This window comes from Gossypium hirsutum, chromosome A12 (genome assembly GCF_007990345.1).
Source record: "Gossypium hirsutum isolate 1008001.06 chromosome A12, Gossypium_hirsutum_v2.1, whole genome shotgun sequence".
In the NCBI taxonomy this organism is placed as follows: Eukaryota; Viridiplantae; Streptophyta; class Magnoliopsida; order Malvales; family Malvaceae; genus Gossypium; species Gossypium hirsutum.
The window spans coordinates 20,822,505-20,842,907 of NC_053435.1; the positions used below are offsets into that span (position 1 = coordinate 20,822,505).

At 34.6% G+C, this 20,403-nt stretch overlaps 1 non-coding gene across 1 annotated transcript; it reads right to left on the bottom strand.

Moving 5' to 3' along the window:
• Positions 1–20,089: 20,089 nt before the first annotated feature.
• Positions 20,090–20,196, bottom strand: LOC121211879 (small nucleolar RNA R71). Its single transcript, XR_005907096.1, has one exon. It is a non-coding gene; the product is annotated as a small nucleolar RNA R71 (small nucleolar RNA).
• Between the last annotated feature and the right edge of the window lie 207 nt (positions 20,197–20,403).

The window sequence follows — 20,403 nt, forward strand, 5'->3', positions numbered from 1 at the left end:
TCCATATTGTACCAAGTTGGAGACATTTTATAATTATCTCAAAGCACACACAAGGTTGGTGGTAGATGCTTTTGTGAATGGTGGTCTCTTGTCAAAGTCTTACAATGAGGCTTACGAGATTATCGAGAGAATAGCTAGTAACATTTACCAGTGGCCAAAAAATCAAGCAGCTTCAAGAAGAGGAGTAGCCAGAGTGCATAAAGTAGACGCCCTCACTTCACATTCAGCTCAGGTATCTTCTATCACTTCAATGTTGAAACAATTTACTACTAAGAATTTAATCATGTTGCAGATCAGCCACCGTGTCACTTTGACATGCAGATGTTGAAAAGTATGAAGAGGTAAAATCTAAACTAGTGAATGTTGATAAGCTAACACATTCTTCATATATAGATACAATTCCTCAGAAAAGTTGTTCGATTTAAGCTAAGGTTCCAACACCTCCGTATCCAAAAAGAATCAAACAAAAAAAATAGTAGGTATAATTCAAGAAGTTTTGGGATGTTCTAAAGCAGCTTTACATAAATATACCATTGGTAGAAGCCTTAGAAAAAATGCCCAATTATTTCAAGTTCAAGAATGAAGTTTTTCCAAGAAGAATAGGCTTAGTGAGTTCAAGACTGTAGCACTAATAAAGGAGTGCAGTGTGTTCTTACAGAACAAGCTACTTCTAAAAATGAAGGATCCTAAAAGCTTTTCTATACCCTGTAATATTGGAGAATCTTAATGTGGTAAAACTTTATGTGATTTAGGGGTGATCATCAACTTGATGCCCAAGTCTATTTTTAAGATGTTGGGAATAGGTGAAGTAAGACCCATGACTATGACACTTCAATTGGCGGATCGATCTTTAGCATACATAGAAGGAAAGATCGAGGATGTTCTAGTATGTATACAGAAGTTTATTTTTCCTACTGATTTTATTATTTTTTATTTTGAAGCATATAAGGAAGTGTCGATCATCCATGTAACACCCCTTACTCGTATCCAAGGCCAGAATAGAGTACGAGGCATTACCAGACTTAACAATACACATAGACGAAAACGGGGCCATAAAATTTCATTTAATTCAAAACTTTTCGAACACATGCATAGCAAACAAAGCTAACTATATCATCACATCAAAACATAGGACATGGCATGATTAATTAAACTTATAAACCATAATGGATAAGGACCACATCTCATGATCATATACGATAACTCAATGCAGACTGATACGTAAGGTCAAAATCATAATAAAAATACATATCACAAACCAACTTCCTATACATGCCACTCACTTGATATTTCTAATATTTGAATTAATTTTCCCAAAAATGATAGTTTGAGAGTGTGATTTTGCCTCCGACGATCTCCAACCCCGAGCTGAACTGCCAATACTAAAGAAATGGAGAGGATGGGTAAGCTTTACGCTTAGTAAGTTCATATGAAAATAATAAGCAATTACTACCATGCTTTTCAAGATAAAACACTATAATTGTACAATTACACATATTCAGGTTAAGATGTGCTATCGAGTTATAGTTACTAAATCATTCATATCTGAATCTAAAAAACTCCAAATTTAGTTTTGTTAATTTTCCTTGAAACTAGATTCATATATATTTCTCCCATAAAATTTCCAGAATTTTTGGTTCAGCCAGTTAGTACAGTTTATTATTTAAAGTCTCCCCTATTTTAGAGTACAACTACTCTGACCTCTGTGCACTACGAACCAAATTTCTCCCTGTAAAGAATTCCAACGATGATGTAGTTTGTTTCCATTAAAAATAGACTCAACAAGAAATCTATACATGTAAGGTATGACTCTTAATAATTTTTGTACAATTTATGGTGAATTTCTAAAGTCAGAATAGGGAATCTCGAATTCATTCAGACCCTGTTTCACAAGAATACAAATATCACACAATATAGAGTTCTTTTGCTTTCCCTGTTTCTTTCATGTGAAAATAGACTCATTAAGATTTATTTTCATATATCATTTTCATTTTTATTCAACTTCCAAAATTTTTAGTGAATTTTCAAAGTCATGCAACTGCTGCTGTCCAACACTGTTTTACCACTAAAATTCATTCTTACATAATTCCACTTCATCCATTTTGTCTTACCAATTATCGAGCACATTGCTCATAATTTTTCATAAACATATACGTACACTTATTCATCATATAATCATGTTCAATTGTATTTTTACTTAATCGATTTTCCCGTTGAACTCTTCGGAATAATAACTGATACTCAATTGCCTACACATATTTTCACACTTGTAGCCAAAGCTATCTGCTACGCATAGTAGCCTGCACTTAGTACTACACACATGACCAATTATCCCGTACACGTAGTAGCCTGCACTTAGTACTACACACGTGACCTAACCATTTGATACACGTAGTAGCCTGCACTTAGTACTACACACGTGATCATAGTTTTCGGGTACGCATAGTAGCCTGCACTTAGTACTACACATGCGACCTCACAATAGATCATTCGTATCGTTTTTATTCCGAAGGTTCAATCGGGAAATTCCTCACTTTTAAACATTTTACTAAATTGTCCGTAATCAATTTAAATTCATAATTTACATCAAATAACCATTTGATAGGCAGCCACATTTCATATGATATCAAAATATAATAACATAAAAAAGAATCGATAGATTATTTATGTACGAATTTACTCAAAGTGTCGATGTCATTACCCATAGTACCAATTGTCCATTCATAATATAATAAGACACAACTCAAATATCAAATCAGCTTTTAAGAATTTACATAACATATATCACATATTTCATATATCACTTGTCATGTATCTTCATTTTCTTGCATTTCATGTAACATTCTTTCATATCATATTTCCACATCATAAACACCATTCCATCAACTTTTCCAATATATTAAATCATAAAATATATGCAGTAATAGTAAGAAATATAATTCAAACATAACATTGCATTATTATTATCATACGAACTTACCTCAATCCAGAAACAACAATTTACCATTTTAGTCCATAACCTTGTTTTTTCCCGATTTAAGCCCGAATCTCGATTTCCTTCATCTATAATATCAAATTTAGCCTAATAATTAGTCACACTATTCATGCGGGTCCAAAAATCATATTTTTAAAGAATTTCATTTTGACCCCTAAACTTTTGCATATTTGCACTTTTGCCCCAAGGTTCGGAAATTAAACTTCATCCTATTTTCTTATTTTTTATGACACGCTGATCATTTTTCCCTTCTATGGCAACATCAAATTCTCACTCTAACATGTACTTATGACTATTAGGTATTTTTACCGATTAAGCCCTTTTGCTCGTTTTCACTTAAAACCGAGTAGCACAAGTTGTCTAACATAATTTAAAATCTCATATTCTATCATAAAACACCAAAATACACAAATTTCACCTATGGGTATTTTTCCAAATATGAACCCTAGGTTGAATTATTGTTAGCATAAGCTAAATCAAGTTACCGGGACTCCAAAAACGTAAAAATCATTAAAAACGAGGCTAGAACAGACTTACAATCGAGCTTGGAAGCTTGGAAACCCTAGCCATGGAGTCTCCCTTGGTATACACGTCCATGGTGAAGAAGATGAGCAAAATTGGCTTTTAATTTTGTATTTTAATTCATTTTACCCCTAAATGACCAAAATGCCCTACTACTAAACTTTCCAAAAATTCCATTCATGTCTATAAACTTTGAAATTGGTCAAATTTCTATTTAAGACCTCCTAATTAATATTTCAATGCAATTTCATACTAGAAACTTCTAGAATGCAAGTTTTGCAACTTATTCAATTTAGTCCCTAACTTCAAATTAAGCACTTTATGCATAGAATTTCTTCACAAAATTTTCGCACAATCATGCAATCATATCATAGACCTCAAAATAATCATAAAATAATTATTTCTATTTCAGATTTATGGTCACAAAACCACTATTCCGATTAGGCCCTAATTCGGGATATTACAATCCATGGGAGACATTTCCTAGCCACAGGATGAACATTAATAGAAGTGCAAAAAGGTGAACTTACAATGAGAGTTCAAGATGAGCAGATAACATTTAATGTTCTTAAAGTAATGAAATTTTCTGATCGGATCAAAGGAATGTTCAGTAATAGAGGAGTTAGAAACCTTAGTTTCATGGAATGGGAGAATAATTTTGTATAATACCCATTGGAAAACACCTTAGGTTCTGAGCCATTGGAAGATGAAGAAGGTAGGGAAAGTATGGCTTTGATGGAAGCCAACTAAAAGGACTATGTTCAACTAACATGATTTGAATCGTTGAAGTTAGAAATACAAACTTGATTTTAATTGAAAACATGATCGATTGAGGCAGAAACATTATAAGCATGAATCAAATAAATATTATTTAATCAAGGTAATCATCCTAGCTTAAATGAAATTAAGCTAACATTGTTGTAAACAAGAACAAAGAACACATAGCAAACATTTTCAGATTAAATTAAAGAAAAGAAAAGATTAAACCCAAATCAAAGTGGCTGTCACCCAAGACTCTGACCGACGAGGCTCCTTCACTCCTTTGCTCTGCTTATTTGTTGATGGCTCTTCAAGGTGGCAGATCAAGGGCTCTTTAAGAGGCTTAATTGCTAAAATCTCTATGAATAGATGATGCTAGGTGTGGGGAATGAAAAATGCTAAGAGAATTGAGAGAGAAGAGAGAATGATGAGGGATGAGGGATGAGGGATGATGAATGAGGGAATGAAGGGGTCTTATTTATAGGTGAAGAGAGGTGGGTAGTTTGCTAAAAATAGCTTGGTTTAGTCTCTTCAAACTTCTTCCATGAGTGGCCGGCCACAATTAGTGGAATTTGGGCTGAATTTTGCTTTATTTTTAAGCAATTTAAATGCCAGAATAACTCAGGACTGAGACTCGGTCAAATGTAAATCTTGGGCAAATCTCTAATTTCTTCAACAATGCAAGGACCTTGTGTAATTAAACCAAAAAGTGGTTTAAGTGGATAGTCATGTGTAGCCGAATTTGGGTTGACTTGGTCTTCAATTTGGACAGTTTTTGTAATCCAACAATGCTATTAGACCTGTCCAAAATAAATCAATAAGTTAAAGGACCAAAGAATAAAATTTATCTAATTTAAATAATTAATTACAATCCATATTATTAATGAAATATTTTAAAATGATTTACTAAATATAATTTTATATTTTATTATTTAATTTAATCATGCATGACCCATTTTATGTCTTAAAAAATGTAATATGTTCAAATCAATATAAAATAAGCCATTTTATGCATGAAAACTATATAACAAAGCATAAAATCACATTTTAATAAATTCTATGTCCTAATTTCATATTTTCACATATTTCATTAATTTATTAAACAATTACTTAGTTTTAACAATGAATTTAAGTAAAAAGGTGATAAATCACATAGGAAAAATCCTATATATTTTTTAGTTTACACACCCCCAAACTTAAATCATTGCTCGTCCTGAGTAATGTTTATGCACAACAAAAAGGTCTTGCTAAGGCAAAATTGCTAACTGTGCAAGCAACATCAATCTTTGTCCCATAATCTTGCATTATTAACTTCATGTTTATAAATCTTTTTTATCAACAAGTAATTCATATGCAAACATATATAGAATTTTATACTAAGTTTCAAAATATGCCAACTCACAGCCATGGATAACATTCTTCATTCAACATAATTTCTTATCAGTCAAGCAAACAATAATAAGGCTTATTTATGATCTTCATATGTTGAACTTAATACTTCCTCTCCACTAATGTAGGTGACATAATCATCAAATCAATGGGTCTTTTATAAGGTTGTAATAGGGCTCGATTAAAGGTTGGGATTTTAAGAGATGAGATATTTCGGTTTCAAAATCTTAACCTTTAAATTTGTCTTGAATTTCTCAAAATACAACCTTTTTCTTTAAGTGAACCTTTGGAACACCCCCAAACTTATTTTGAACTCAAGCTTATTATTTTTCCTTTTTGGAGACTGAGTAAACTTTTCTTCGCTCTTTCGTTGTTTATTATTATTATTATTATTATTATTATTATTATTATTATTTAGCATGAGCACATACATCTTTTTGAAAATTCCCTCAAATGTTGATTACCAAAACAAATTTAGTTAAGATGGGTGCACAAAATTAGGATAACTTTAAAAGATGGTAATGTGGCTTATAATGTAGGTTCATTGCAATAAACAGGCCTTTAAGCTCAAAATTACAGTTTCAAGGGTCTAATATCATAGGGTTGGCTTGAAAAGGCTCAAACAATCCAAAGAAATAGTGCCTATATCATTTTAGATTTTTATGTCCCCTAGGATTTCGCCTCAAGAATGTTATTCAATTCTAAAGATATAAACCTTCATGCATGTCTAATCTCAAAAGAAACCAAGTTTTCATGGTAAATATTACTAAGGCTAAGGTCATACAAGCATTCCATTCTTCATGATAACATACTTTCACTCAGATAATGTAACGCCCCATACCCGAGACCGTCGCCGGAGTCGAACACGAGGTGTTAATGGACTTAATTCATTACTTAAATAGCTCAAACAATTTATTTTTAAAATTTCTAGTCAAGCTAGCAATCTGCGTCACAGTAGCTTAAAAAATTCATATCTCGAGTTACGAAACTCGAAATCTAATTCCGTAAATTTTTCCTAAAACTAGACTCATATATCTATCAACTAATTTTTTTCTAGAATTTTTGGTCAGGCCAACTGGTACAGTTTATTAGTTAAAGTCTCCCCTGTTTCAGGGTTCGACTGCTCTGACCTCTGTATATTACGAATCAAATATCTCTCTATATAGAATTTCAATGACTATGAAGTTTGTTCCTCATAAAACTAGACTCAATAAGGAATCTGTACATGTAAATAATGACTTCTAATTATCTTTTTACAAGTTTTGGTGAATTTCCAAAGTCAGAACAGGGGATCCAGAAATCGCTCTGGCCCTATTTCACAAAAATTTAAATATCTCATTTACCTATTTTGTTTCTTCCATTTGAAAATAGACATAATAATCTTTGATTTCATAACTTATTCATCATTTAATTCCATTTCTACTATTTTTAGTGATTTTTCAAATTCACGTCACTGCTACTGTCTGATTCTGTTTTGTGCTAATTTCACCTTTTTCATGATTTCCACGGAATAACTAGCATTTAGGCATACATAACACCAAACATGTCTTTGATTAGCCATTCCAACAGCTAATCATTATCAAGCATTTACATACCAATCATTAGCCATATCATAAGATCATACACACAAAATGGCTACGATGCTATACATGCCATACTCAAAATGAAACATCTAGCTATACCAAAAATAATCCTCATGATAGTGTGCCCGGACCTCCGACGTACTTTACAATTCCCGAGTTAGCTTGACAAAACTATAAAAAGAAGGAAAATAAATGGGGTAAGCATTAAGCTTAGTAAGTTTGCATGCAAATAAATAACAACATTCATAAGAATTATCTTACTAGTTGACATGATACTACATAATGCAACTTCATTAATTGTCATAGACATATTTTAAACTTCTTCACTTACCCACTTACTTAAATACTTACTTACTTAATCAAATTTATTAATACATTTTACTTACCTTTTTCCTTATCAAGCATACATGAACATTATGTACTTACCTTTGCTCTTCTAGCATGAACTTGTCTTACCTTTTTAGTATAACTCATCTTACCTTACCTTACCTTGATACTCTCTTTAAATTTTCCCGTTGAACCATTTGGAATACTAAGGATACACGGGTACCTTACCATTGCCATGACTTGTCATGGTCTTACGTGGTATCCTTTTGAAACTTACCATTGCCATGTCTTGACATGGTCATACATGGTATCCTTGCCTTATGAACTCACCAATGCCATGCCTTGGCATGGTCTTACATGGGACCTTTGTCTTATAGTAACTTATCAATGCCATGTCTTGACATGGTCTTACATGATTTCCTTGCCTTAGAGACCTTACCAATTGTCATGCCTTGGCATGGTCTTACATGGTATCCTTAAACCCTAATGTCATGACATTTGTATCCTACACATTCCTAAGGTTCAACCGGGACTTTCTGAAATTACTTCTCCGTCAATTCATGCTTGAGTCTTCTTTGAATAATTTCATAAAATAAATATACACATGCTGGAAATTAACAAAATGAACATAAAATAAGAATATTGCATTTATTTACCGCAAACTTACCTCGAAACAAAATACGATCAACTATATCGACTTAGTCCACTATCTTTTTCTTTCCCCGGTCTAACTTCGGATTTTGTTCTTCTTGATCTATAATAAAAAAATTTAGCTTATTTAATACTCACATTTATTAAAACAGTCCTTGACCCAAATTTTGGAAAAATTAAATTTTTGCCCCTAAACTTTCACATATTTGCACTTTTTCCCCAAGGCTCGTAAATTAAACTCCATCCCCTATTCTTATGTTTTATGACATGCTGATCATTTTTCCCTTCTATGGCAACATCAAATTCACACTCTAACATGTACTTATGACTATTAGGTATTTTTACCGATTAAGCCTTTTTACTCGTTTTCACTTAAAACCGAGTAGCACAAGTTGTCTAACATAATTTAAAACCTCATATTCTATCATAAAACACCAAAATACACAAATTTCACCTATGGGTATTTTTCCAAATATGAACCCTAGGTTGAATTATTGCTAGAATAAGCTTAATCAAGTTATCGGGACTCCAAAAACGTAAAGATCATTAAAACAGGGCTTGGAATCACTTACTATGGAGTTTGAAAGCTTGAAACAAACCCTAGCTATGGAGAACCCTTGAAATTTCGTCCTAATGAAGAAGATGGACAAAAATTGGCTTTTAATTTTGTTTTTAATTCATTTTAATAACTAAATGACCAAAATGCCGTTACTACTAAACTTTCCAAAAATTCCATCCATGTCCAATTTTTGTCCATAGACTTAGAAATTGGTCAAATTGCTATTTAAGACCTCCTCATTAACATTCCAAAGCAATTTCATACTAAAAACTTCTAGAATGCAAGTTTTGCAAATTATTCGATTTAGTCCCTAATCTCAACTTAAGCACTTTATGCATAGAATTTCATCACGAAATTTTCACACAATCATGCAATCATATCATGAACCTCAAAATAATAATAAAATAAATTTTCTACCTCAAATTTGTGGTTTCGCAACCATTGTTCTGTTCAGGCCCTATTTCGGGATGTTACAGATAAAATTATCATTCATTCTTACATACAAACTATCTCACTGACAAAAAAATGTCTCTAAACATTCATTTATTAAAACATACTAAGAAATGATTGAAACATACTTGAAAAATCTAAAAATTTGAGCAATTTATTTGCCTTACCCCCTTTAAAAAGAAGCAATGTCCTCATAGCAAGAACAAAGCAAAGAATAAAAACTGAACACCAGGTAGGGTTGTAAAGAAAGAGAGGTGAGTTATTCAGACTGCTTAATTACTAAGTCTTTCCTAATAACCCAATCCTAGACATGTTCATTCCCATTACCACATCACTTAGTCTTTTTCTTTCTAAAGATTATGTTTATTCATACTTGCTATGTTTTATTCTGTAGAAATTAAATCGTAATTACAAAAGAAATAAATTCCTAAAGACCTAAAAATAATTAAATAAATAAGAAGACAAGAATCCCCTCTTTTAATTTTCTGACCCATTCCCCTTTTCTTTTCCAGCTCCAACTCCGCTTGCATAGTCAGTATCTTCCATCCATGTCTCAAAGATAGCATCTGGGAACTCAGGAACAAAAGTATTAGAGATATTCTTAAAAGTATTTTGAATTAAGTCATAATTTTTGCATGTTTCCAGTAAGTTTGTTGTTGATTATGCATGAACTTGCACATATCCATCAAAATTGACAACTCTGATTTCTTTGAAGCACTTGCAGAGGTCGGCATAGGAGTTGTAGATTCAGGTTCAACACTTAGCTTGACAGGTTCGTCTTCTAGCTCAACCCTTGGTTCAGGGGTTATAGATCCTTCAACTAGTTTAAGAATGTTTGGTTCCTTGTCAGATTCTTCTTCTTTAGTGTCTGTAACTGAATTAGCTTCATTTTCAGTTTCCTTTGTTGACTCCTTGATATCTGGCTCAGTTGGCTCTTTTTGCTTGCCTTGATTCAGCACTTGTACCTTCTCTACTAACCTTTCAAGATCATGATTTGTAATCATTCTTGAACATATCGCCTCTTCAGATTTGCTTGTGTTTTAATATGAGCCCTTAAGCAAAGTGAAGTGATTAATGATGGGAAATAGCACTTCCTGTCTTCTTTTTAGCCCAATCATGAATCTTCTTGAGAATAATTTTTCGAACATTAATGGACTTTTCTTCCAAAATTGCATATAACAAGAGCATCCATTCCATTGAGATGGTGGAACTATGTGAGATAGGCATAAAACTATAGTGAACGAAATAAAACCATGCCTTTGCTACCGGTTTTAGTATTCCCTTTGGCAAGAATGGCTGCCAAATTTTCTTATAATCCATTGGGATCTCGGTTTTTTCACAACATCAAGCACTTGTTGAAGAAAATCCCAATTGATATTGTTCATCATAGGGTAGTACTCATCTTCTTCAACATCAGGTAAGTTAAACAAATCATTGATAGACTTAGAAGTAAGAGGTACCTTTTTCTTTCGAACGATGACCTCAGTAGCATCTTGCATAGTCAAACTAGCATAGAATTCTTGAAGTAGTTCATCATCAGGAAGTGAACGAGCATAAAAAAATCGTTCCCAAAAAATTGTTCCCACTTGAGAGCATTGATTTTCTTTCTAATCGGTATAAGAACAGCCATCAAATCATTACTCTTCAAGTTAAAATATTTTTCTGGCATCATAGGTTGATGCTTGAAGATTAAATCAAATCTCTCTTTCACTTCTTCATTGATCAAAATTTTATTTTCAGGAGTAGTCTTTGAAGATCTGGTTCTTTTGCAAGACATGGTATCTTTTCTTGAGAATTTGGCAAAGTTTCTACACAAAGGGGAAAAGAGAAATCAATAAGGTGGGTAAGGACTTGCTACGACGAAAATCTTGCGATGGCAAGGATGGTGTGGCGACAACGACGGCGTGTGATAGCAATGATAGTGTGTGGTGGTGACAACGTCAATTTGCGGTAGCAATACGATGCTTCGGCAAAAAGGGAAGATAACTAGGGTTTCTTTCGGGATTTGAGGCTGACAGAAAAAAAGAATGATTTAGGGATTTTTTAGGGGTTAAGCAAATTGTTTTGAGGGATATGAAATTTAGTAGAATGGAGAGGGGTTTATATAGGGAAGAATTAGGGCAACATGTAGCGAACATTTAGTTACATTAGGGTTACTTAGGAGGCAAGTAATGGGAGTGGCAGCAAAGTGTTGATTTTTTTCCTCTTTTTTGCTATCTTGGGCCTCAAACTCAGATTGTATCTACAACTTACTCAAAAAAAATTGATTAGTACTTGGGAAAAATTTGACCCCCTTTATTTACATAAAAATTTAAAATTTAAACAAAACAAATGAAACTTAAAAATTTAAAATCTCAATTAGAAAATTTATTCTTAACAAATTACATTAAACTAATTCCCAGGAAAGGTTGGAAGGGTCACAGCGGTCCCGCTTAAGTTCCAATCTCTTTAGATAGAATTAATTAAATGCAATAAGTTAAGAAAATAAATTCTAATTAATTATTTATTTATAAAACGAGTTCATGAAAAATCAAGGGTCTGTTAATTTGAATGAGGATTCAACTCGCTTAACATCACCATCCCAACAGTGTTTGAGACATTGACCATTAACTTTAAACGTACCTGTAATGCCCCAAAAATCCTTAATGTTTATTTTTGTATGTTTGTGTTACACAAATGAGTGTTTGCCTCAGTGCTTAAGTGTTCTAGGAGTGTCTGAGAAGTCTTGGGTTCAAGCCTTGGCTTGTGTAAAAGTTTTGTTTTTAAATGAATAAACCCTGTCTCTAGTCAGTAGGCTTTTAAATAAATGTGGGTATTTTATGTCAGAAAGGGCCTGTTGGTCTAGGGGATAAGTGGCGTGTTACTATAACCTGAGGTTTGAAGTTCGAGTCTTGCTATGCGCAAGGAAGCGTTTTATTTTGCTACTAAGGCCGTGTGGGAGTTTTGGTCAACCTGAACTACTTAAGAGTTTTTGTGGAATTTGAATTAGGTGGTTGAGGGAGGAGTGGATGGTTTTGAGTGATTTAGGGAGGAAAATATGGGATTTTGATAGGAGTGGGAGTGTTGGTGCCGAATGTGAACTCCTGCCTCTCAAGATTTCGGCTTGGGTTCGTTGTTCTCTCCATTTTCTGTTTTTGTTAACCTTTTTTTTCACCTTTGGAGGTCGAATTGTGCTAAGGGTTTTTGCTGGAATATTTCGTCTTCGTTTACTTTTTTTGGCTCTTCCTTGCAGTTTCTTTTGCTTACCGAGTTCTTTTTCTTCCTCTACTCCTCTAATAGTCGTTCTCTCCTTTTGTTCTTTGGCCAAATACCCTCTCTCCCCCACCCCTTTTTTGTTTTCTTTTGACTTTAATCTCCTTATTTTGCTGTCATTTTTCCCTCTTCGTTAAACCTCCTCCTAGTGTTCCCCTTCTCTCTTTCTCTTTTTGCAAAATCCGTTTCTCCTTATTGCTTTCTAAATTTTTGACATTACTTCTTTTTCTCCTCCTTGCCTAGATATTGTTGTTTTTCTCTTGTTGATTTTTGTTTTGTCTATCCTTGCTATCGAAATCGTGTTTTCCTTCTCCTCTCTTTGTTTTGTTGGTTATCATTTGCTTCACGATTCTTAGCATTCTTTTGGTAAGTATTCGATTCTTCACTGCGCTGTTACTTTATGTTAGTTTTGTTTAAAAGGTTGTTTATTGTTTTGATTAGGAGTCGATTGAGGGACTGGATATCGTCATTGACGCGGTAGGAAGGGGAATCTTCTGTTATTGGATTGATGGTATGGATTGTTCCATTGGAAGTTGAATATGTTGTTTGGTTTAGATTAATTAGACTGTATAGTGATTAATTGAATGGCAACTTGATCCATTATAGGTACCTGGAGTGCTCGCATGTAGTTAGGCGACAGAACAGTCAAGGTGTGTGAAAACACTGCCTCTAATCATAAGTTGGCAAAAAGCTGAAAAACGTGTATAGTCATCACCACACAAGCGTCCAACTACCTGTATGGTAGCCCGTTTGGCTAAACATGGGCGTATGATTGACAAGGCCAACCATGTGCAAAGTCATGGGTTGGGCCATATTGGGCCGTGTGGGCCCCACGAGCATGTGGGCCCTACATGGGTAAACCACACGGACGTGTGGAAATTATTGGGCCAAGCAGTGTAATACGCAAGCCAAGGCCATTATGGGCTGTGTAGGCCCACATGGGCCCACAATATGGACCATGGGCCTATTTTCACTGTTTGACTGTTAAGGTTGCACGGGTCGCCCGAGATGACTGTGGACCTACTATTGGGTCGATAAGTTTACCTAGACCCCCTATTTGATAAAATGACTATTTTGCCCCTGTGTGATGTATGACTATATCTTAGCATGCTATTTTAACTGCATTGAGTACATGTGTAATATTATGCTATGACATGACATGTTGCCTGATGCTTTGTATGTGGATGGGTTTAATATGATTGGAGGAAGTGTATTGTATTGGCAGCTCTGCTGCAAATACTGTTTAGTGCCGCAACCGGTACTACTTGAAGTGTAGGGATGGGTGGGTTGATTTTATCCCTACATGGAGTGTAGGGTTGGACGGAGATGAATTGTAGAGGCTGGTTGGGTAGGATTTCTTGATCACAGATCTGTACCGTTACTGTCACTGAGTTGGGCTCAAGCCCAAACTAATACTGATACTGTATTAGGCTAAGGCCCTAACTGAAACTGGACCATTATTGAAATGGGCTTAGGCCCAGACTGTATTTACTCACTGTATGGTTGTTTGATATGGGATTACACACTGAGTTTTCATAAACTTACCCTTCTATTTATCTACGTAGGTAATCCCCAGACTTAGTCGAATCGGTGCTACGAGGGACTCAAAGGTGGCCACCCAACCACATAAATTTTCATATTTGATTTAGATTATAAGTAATTTCATTTTGGGTATTTTGCTGTAATAAGGCCTTTATGGATTTTTACTTTAATTTGAGATTTTTATTTGTTTTGATTTATAACTGCTAGTAGTAGGAAAAGATGCGGGTTTTTAAAAAGATAAATGTTTTTCAAAGATACCACGAATACGCAACCTGTTTTAAGAGCTTCTGCAAGAAATAACATTTTAAAAATTAATGACATTTTAATATGATTAACTTTTTGACAAATGACTTACATTTTGAAAATGAACGACATGTCTTAGAATCATCTTAAAGATCACACAAAGAGGTTAAATAGAGTATGGGTTTTTTTTAAATGATATCACACTTTACGAAAAACACTTCAATGTGGCATTGCCAGATTCGGCTATAACGTCCAGGCTAGGTTTGGGGTGTTACAGTACCTTCGTAATTGTCATATAATTCAATAGCTCCATAAAGATAAACTCGGTAGATGGTATAGGGTTATTTCCATCAGGATTTAAGCTTCCCAAGAAATAACTTCAACCTTGAATTAAACAACAAAACCTTCTGACCTTCTTTAAACTCGCGAGGTTGTATATGACTATCATGCCATCTCTTTGATCTTTCTTTACACATTTTGGTATTCTCATAGGAAAACAACTTAGCTCTTCTAACTCATCAAGTTGTAACATCCTTCTCTCACCAACTTGCATAAGATCAAAGTTCAACTGCTTCAAAGCCCACTGACCTCTATTGTCCAACTCTAATGGCAAATGACATGCCTTTCCAAAGACTAACCAATAAGGAGTTACTCCTAATGGTGTCTTAAATGTTGTTTGATAGGCCTATAATGCATTATCGAGCCTTCGAGACCAATCTTTTCTGCTAGCACATACTACCCTTTCAAGGATACTTTTGATTTCACGGTTCACTCTTTCAACTTGTCCATTAGACTAGGGGTGAAAGGCAGTAACAATCTTGTGCTTCACATCATATTTGGCAAGTAACCATTTAAGCCATTTGTTCACAAAGTGAGAACCTTCATCACTAATAATAGCTCTTGGTGTCCCAAATTGTGTAAACACATGCTTATGTAGGAATTACATGACTACCTTAGCATCATTTGTAGGGTATGCTTCAGCTTCAACCTACTTAGATATGTAGTCTACAACAACTAAGATGTATTTGTTCCCATATGAAGAAGGAAATGGGCCTAAGAAGTTAATGCCCCATACGTTGAACAATTCAATCTCCAAAATGTTGTCTAGGGCATCTCATTCCTCCTTGATATATTTCCGATCCTTTGGCATTTATCACAGTTCTTCACATAAGCATAAGCATCTTTAAATAGTGTAGGCCAAAAGAAACTTGCTCGCAAAATCTTTGCTGCAGATAATGAACCACCAAAGTGTCCCCCGCTTGGAGATGAATGGAAATGATACAAGATCTTAGCAATCTCACTTTCAGCTACATACTTTTGGATTATATTATCTGCACACTATTTAAACAAAAAAATCCTCCCAAAAATAATACTGACTATCATGAAGGAATTTTTTCCTTTGTTAGAATGTCATTTCTCAAGGAATTATTCCACATGCAAGATAATTGGATAAATTAGCAAACCAAGATGTTTCATGAATTCAACTTACCTCAAATAAGTGTTAATCTGGGAAATTCTCGTTTATAGGCACACTTGATCGAGTTACCTCATCTTGTTCTAGCCTCGACAGATGATTAGCTATTTGATTTTTGACGCCTTTTCTGTTTTGGATCTCAAGGTCAAATTCAAAGAGTAAAAGTATCCAACGAATTAGCCTCGTTTCGTATCTTTCTTCATGAGCAAGTATTTAACGGCCACATGGTCAGTAAATATTGTAACTTTGGTACCTATAAGATATGAGCGAAATTTGTCAAAAGCGAAAACTATAGCAAAGAGCTCCTTTTCAATTACCATATAATTGAGTTGGGCTCCAGTCAAAGTTCTACTTGCATCCTTTTCAATGACCATATAATTGAGTTGGGCTCCAGTCAAAGTTCTACTTGCATAGTAAATAGGGTGAAGCACTTTGTTTCTTCTTTGACCCATCACAACTCCAACGACATAATCACTTGCATCGTACATTAACTCAAAAGGTGAGCTCCAATCAGGTGTAACGATTATTGGGGCTGAGATTAACTATTTTTTTAGATCTTCAAAAGCTTCCAAACATGTTTTGTTGAAATCAAACATTGTATCTTTATCTAACAACAAACGTAACGGTTTAAAAATTTTTGAGAAATCTTTGATAAACCTTCGGTAAAAATCGGCATGGCCTAAGAAACTTCTGACTCCTTTCATATTAATTGGGCCTGTAATCTTTCAATTACGTCCACCTTTACTTTATCAACTTCAATTCCTCTCTTCGAGATTTTATGCCTTAAGACAATCCTTTCTTTAACCATAAAATGACATTTTTCCTAGTTAAGGACAGGATTCGTCTCTTGCATCTCTTCAGTACCTTAGCCAAATTACTTAAACAAATATCATAAGTGTTACGAAAAACAGAAAAATCATCCATGAAAACCTCAACAAAAGTTTTAACCATATCAGTGAATATTGCCATCATGCATAGTTGAAATGTTACAGGTGCATTGCATAAACAAAAAGGAATTCGCCTAAAAGCAAACGTATCATATAGACAAGTAAAGGTTGTTTAATGTTGGTCCTCCAGAGCTACAACTATTTGGTTATATCCCGAATAGCCATCTAAAAAATAATAGAATTCAGTACCTGTCAGTCGATCTAATATCTGATCCATAAAAGGCGACAGAAAATGGTCCTTCCGAGTAGTTTTATTCAATTTTCTGTAATCAATACAAATTCTCTAACCAGTAACAGTTCTCATTGGAATCAACTCGTTATGCTCATTTTCAACAATCGTTTGATCACTTCCTTTGATCACTTCCTTTCATAATAGGATTAAGCCTCCTTTGCCCATCAATTTGAGCTCTTTCACCTTCTTCTAGAATAATTTTATACATGCAAAAAGAAGGGCTTATACCTCGAATATTAGCTATGGTCCAACCAATTGCTTTCTTAAATTTCTTTAGAATAGTAATTAGTTGTTCCTTTTGATCTTTCGTCAGTTTTGCTGAAATAATGACAGGCAAACTGGAACAGTCACCTAAATAAATGTATTTTAAATTGGAAGGAAGCACCTTTAGTTCGAGTTTAGGTGGTTCTTCAATTAACAACTTGGGTTGCACAAATTCTATGACTTCTAACTCCAACGGTTCAAATGTGTGGATTGAATAAAATTTCTCAGATTGACTTCAATCAAAGCCATGTTTTTTTCACCTTCTTCATCCTCCAAAGGGTGAAGAACTAAGGCTTTTTCTAATGGATCTTCAAAATTTCCTTCCATAGAAACCAAGGTTTCTATCTCTTCCATAACTGAACACCCTTCTATTGGATCGGGAAATTTCATCACTTTAATAATGTTAAAGGTTACCTGATCATCTTGAACTCGCATGGTGAGTTCATGTTTTTGCACATCAATTAGCATTCTTCGCGTGGCTAAGAAAGGTCTTCCAAGGATGATTGGCACTTCCTTATCTGCTTCAAAATCTAAGACAATGAAATCAGCAGGAAAAATAAATTTATCAACTCTTACGAAAACATCCTCAATCTCCCTTGGGATATACTAAAGATCGATCCGCTAGCTGAATCGTCACAATTGTAGGTCTTACTTCACCTATCCCTAGCATCTTGAAAATAGACTTAGGCATCAAGTTGATACTTACTTCTAAATCACAAAAAGCTTTACCACAGTAAGATTCACCAATGTTACAGGGTATAGTAAAGCTTCCTGGGTCTTTCAATTTCGGTGGCAGTTTGTTTTGTAGAAATGATAAACCGTAATTTATACATATTTTTACCCCATGCTTAATGTATTTATGGACGGTTTCTCTTTAGAATTGGTGAATTCGATGCTCCTAATCCTTTAATTTCATGTTTTATACTTAGGTGAGCATAGGAGAGTGAAAGAAACGAGAAACGGGCCAAAAACAGAGAAAATAGGCCAATGTAAGAAATCAACACGGCCTGGACTTCTTCACACGGGTAGACCACACGGCCGTGTCCCTTTGGCAAGGTCAAAGCACGATTTACACGGGTAGATCACACGCCCGTGGCCATTTAACAGCCTTGACCATGGCCTTAAGCAATCGCACACGGGCGTGTCACACGGGCATGTCCCTACCGAGCCCAAGTTTAGTCCAATTCAGAAAAGACCAATTTTGAGGGCTCTTAGGCATTCCAAAACCTATTTAAACACTTGATGAGGCACTTAGACGGGGGACGCACAGGAGGAAGCAAGGAATTGCTCAAGAAAAGCCGATCGATCCATCTCAGAAGTTGGATTCACCATAAAGACTGAAGATCTCCCTTCAAATTCCCTCAGAAGTTTTGGGTTTTCTTATGTTTTGTTATTTTTATTCTTTTGAGATGTTTTCTTTCATTAGTATGAACTAAAACCCCTAAATACCTAAGGGGAATGAAACCTAAGACGGATCTTGTTATTATTATCTGAATTGGATGATAAATATTTGACTTGTTCTTAATTATGTGTTATTAATTCTTGTTTTAATATTCCAGGATATTGATTCAAGTTAAGCTCTTATTCAGAGGAGGAATAGACCCTATCTAAGAGTAATTTTTTCATAATTAAGAGGAGTTGGTTGCGCGTCTAGAGATAGGGTGACAAGATTTTGCCAGATTAGGGTGAAACCTAATAAGAGGATCCATAGATCGAGTTAATGCAACTCTAGGGCGTTAATTAGAAAGAGATTTCAATTATTCAATCTAGGGTTATACGTTGTTAGTCCCAAGAGAGATAATAATATAACTTAGGGATCTCTACGGAACAAGTTGAATGAATAAATCATCCGATTAGAGTCAAATAACAAGTGAAGTCTAGGTGGATTTTTCCTTAGGTATTGTCTTAATCAATCGAGTTTTCCAAAAGGTATTTTCCCCAAATTTCTTTTCTGTGATTTCTTAGTTTAATTAATTAGTTAGATAAACAAAACCCTTTTATTTTTTAGACTAGATAATAAAAAGAAAGTTGATACTAGTACTTTTAGTTTCTTTGGGTTCGATACTCCGGTCTTGCTAAAGCTATACTACATTAGATATGGACACTTGCCTTCATCGTGATAATAGTTAGTTTCAAGAGCGATTCATTATAAATATTTAAAACCTATCACGAATATCACGTATCAAGTTTTTGGCGCTGTTACCGGGGAACTAAGATATTAGGAACACTTAATTTTTATTACTTTAACCATTTTAATTTAATTGCAATTTAAATTTTTATTTTATTTTCTAACTCTTCACTTATTTTCTTCTGACAGGTTTTTCTAGTTTATGACCAGAAGAAACTCGTCAAGACCATTACTGTTTGATAGTGAGATCGATCGCACAGTTCGCAGAAATTGAAGAGAAATAAGGCGAAGCTTACGTTACACAGAAGAGCAAGAGGAAGATACTTCAACCACCACCGAGGAGATGGCTGAAAACCAAGAAAATCTGCTACCTCCTACGATTGCTGTTAATCAAAATCCTGCTCCGTGCACTATGTATGATTATGCTAAACCTTCTTTAACAAGAACTGAATCGAGCATAGTTAGACCTGCTGTAGCTGCAAATACTTTTGAACTGAAACCTAACACAATTCAAATGATACAACAATTTGTTCAGTTTGATGGTTTGCAGGACGAAGATCCCAACGCTCACTTAGCAAACTTTTTAGAACTATGTGATACAATTAAAATTAATGGCATTTCTGATGACGCCATTCGCCTTCGGTTATTCTCTTTTTCATTGAGAAACAAAGCTAAACAGTGGTTGAATTCGTTACTGCGGGGGTCAATCACTACTTGGGAATGAATGACCGAATAGTTCTTATTAAAATATTTTTCACCAGCTAAAACGGCTAAATTACGTAATGATATCTCTTCTTTTGTGCAGATGGATTTAGAAACACTCTACGATGCATGGGAGAGATATAAGGACCTTTTGCGAAGATGCCCTCACCATGGGTTACCACTTTGGCTACAGGTTCAAACTTTTCATAATGGCCTAAATCCTTCGACTCGACAAATGGTTGACCTAGCTGCTGGCGAAACCATCAATAATAAAACACCTAAACATGCCTATGAATTTATAGAGGAGATGTCACTAAATAACTATCAGTGGCAAGTCATGAGGACAAATCCAACAAAAATAGTCGGTGTTTATAACGTCGATTC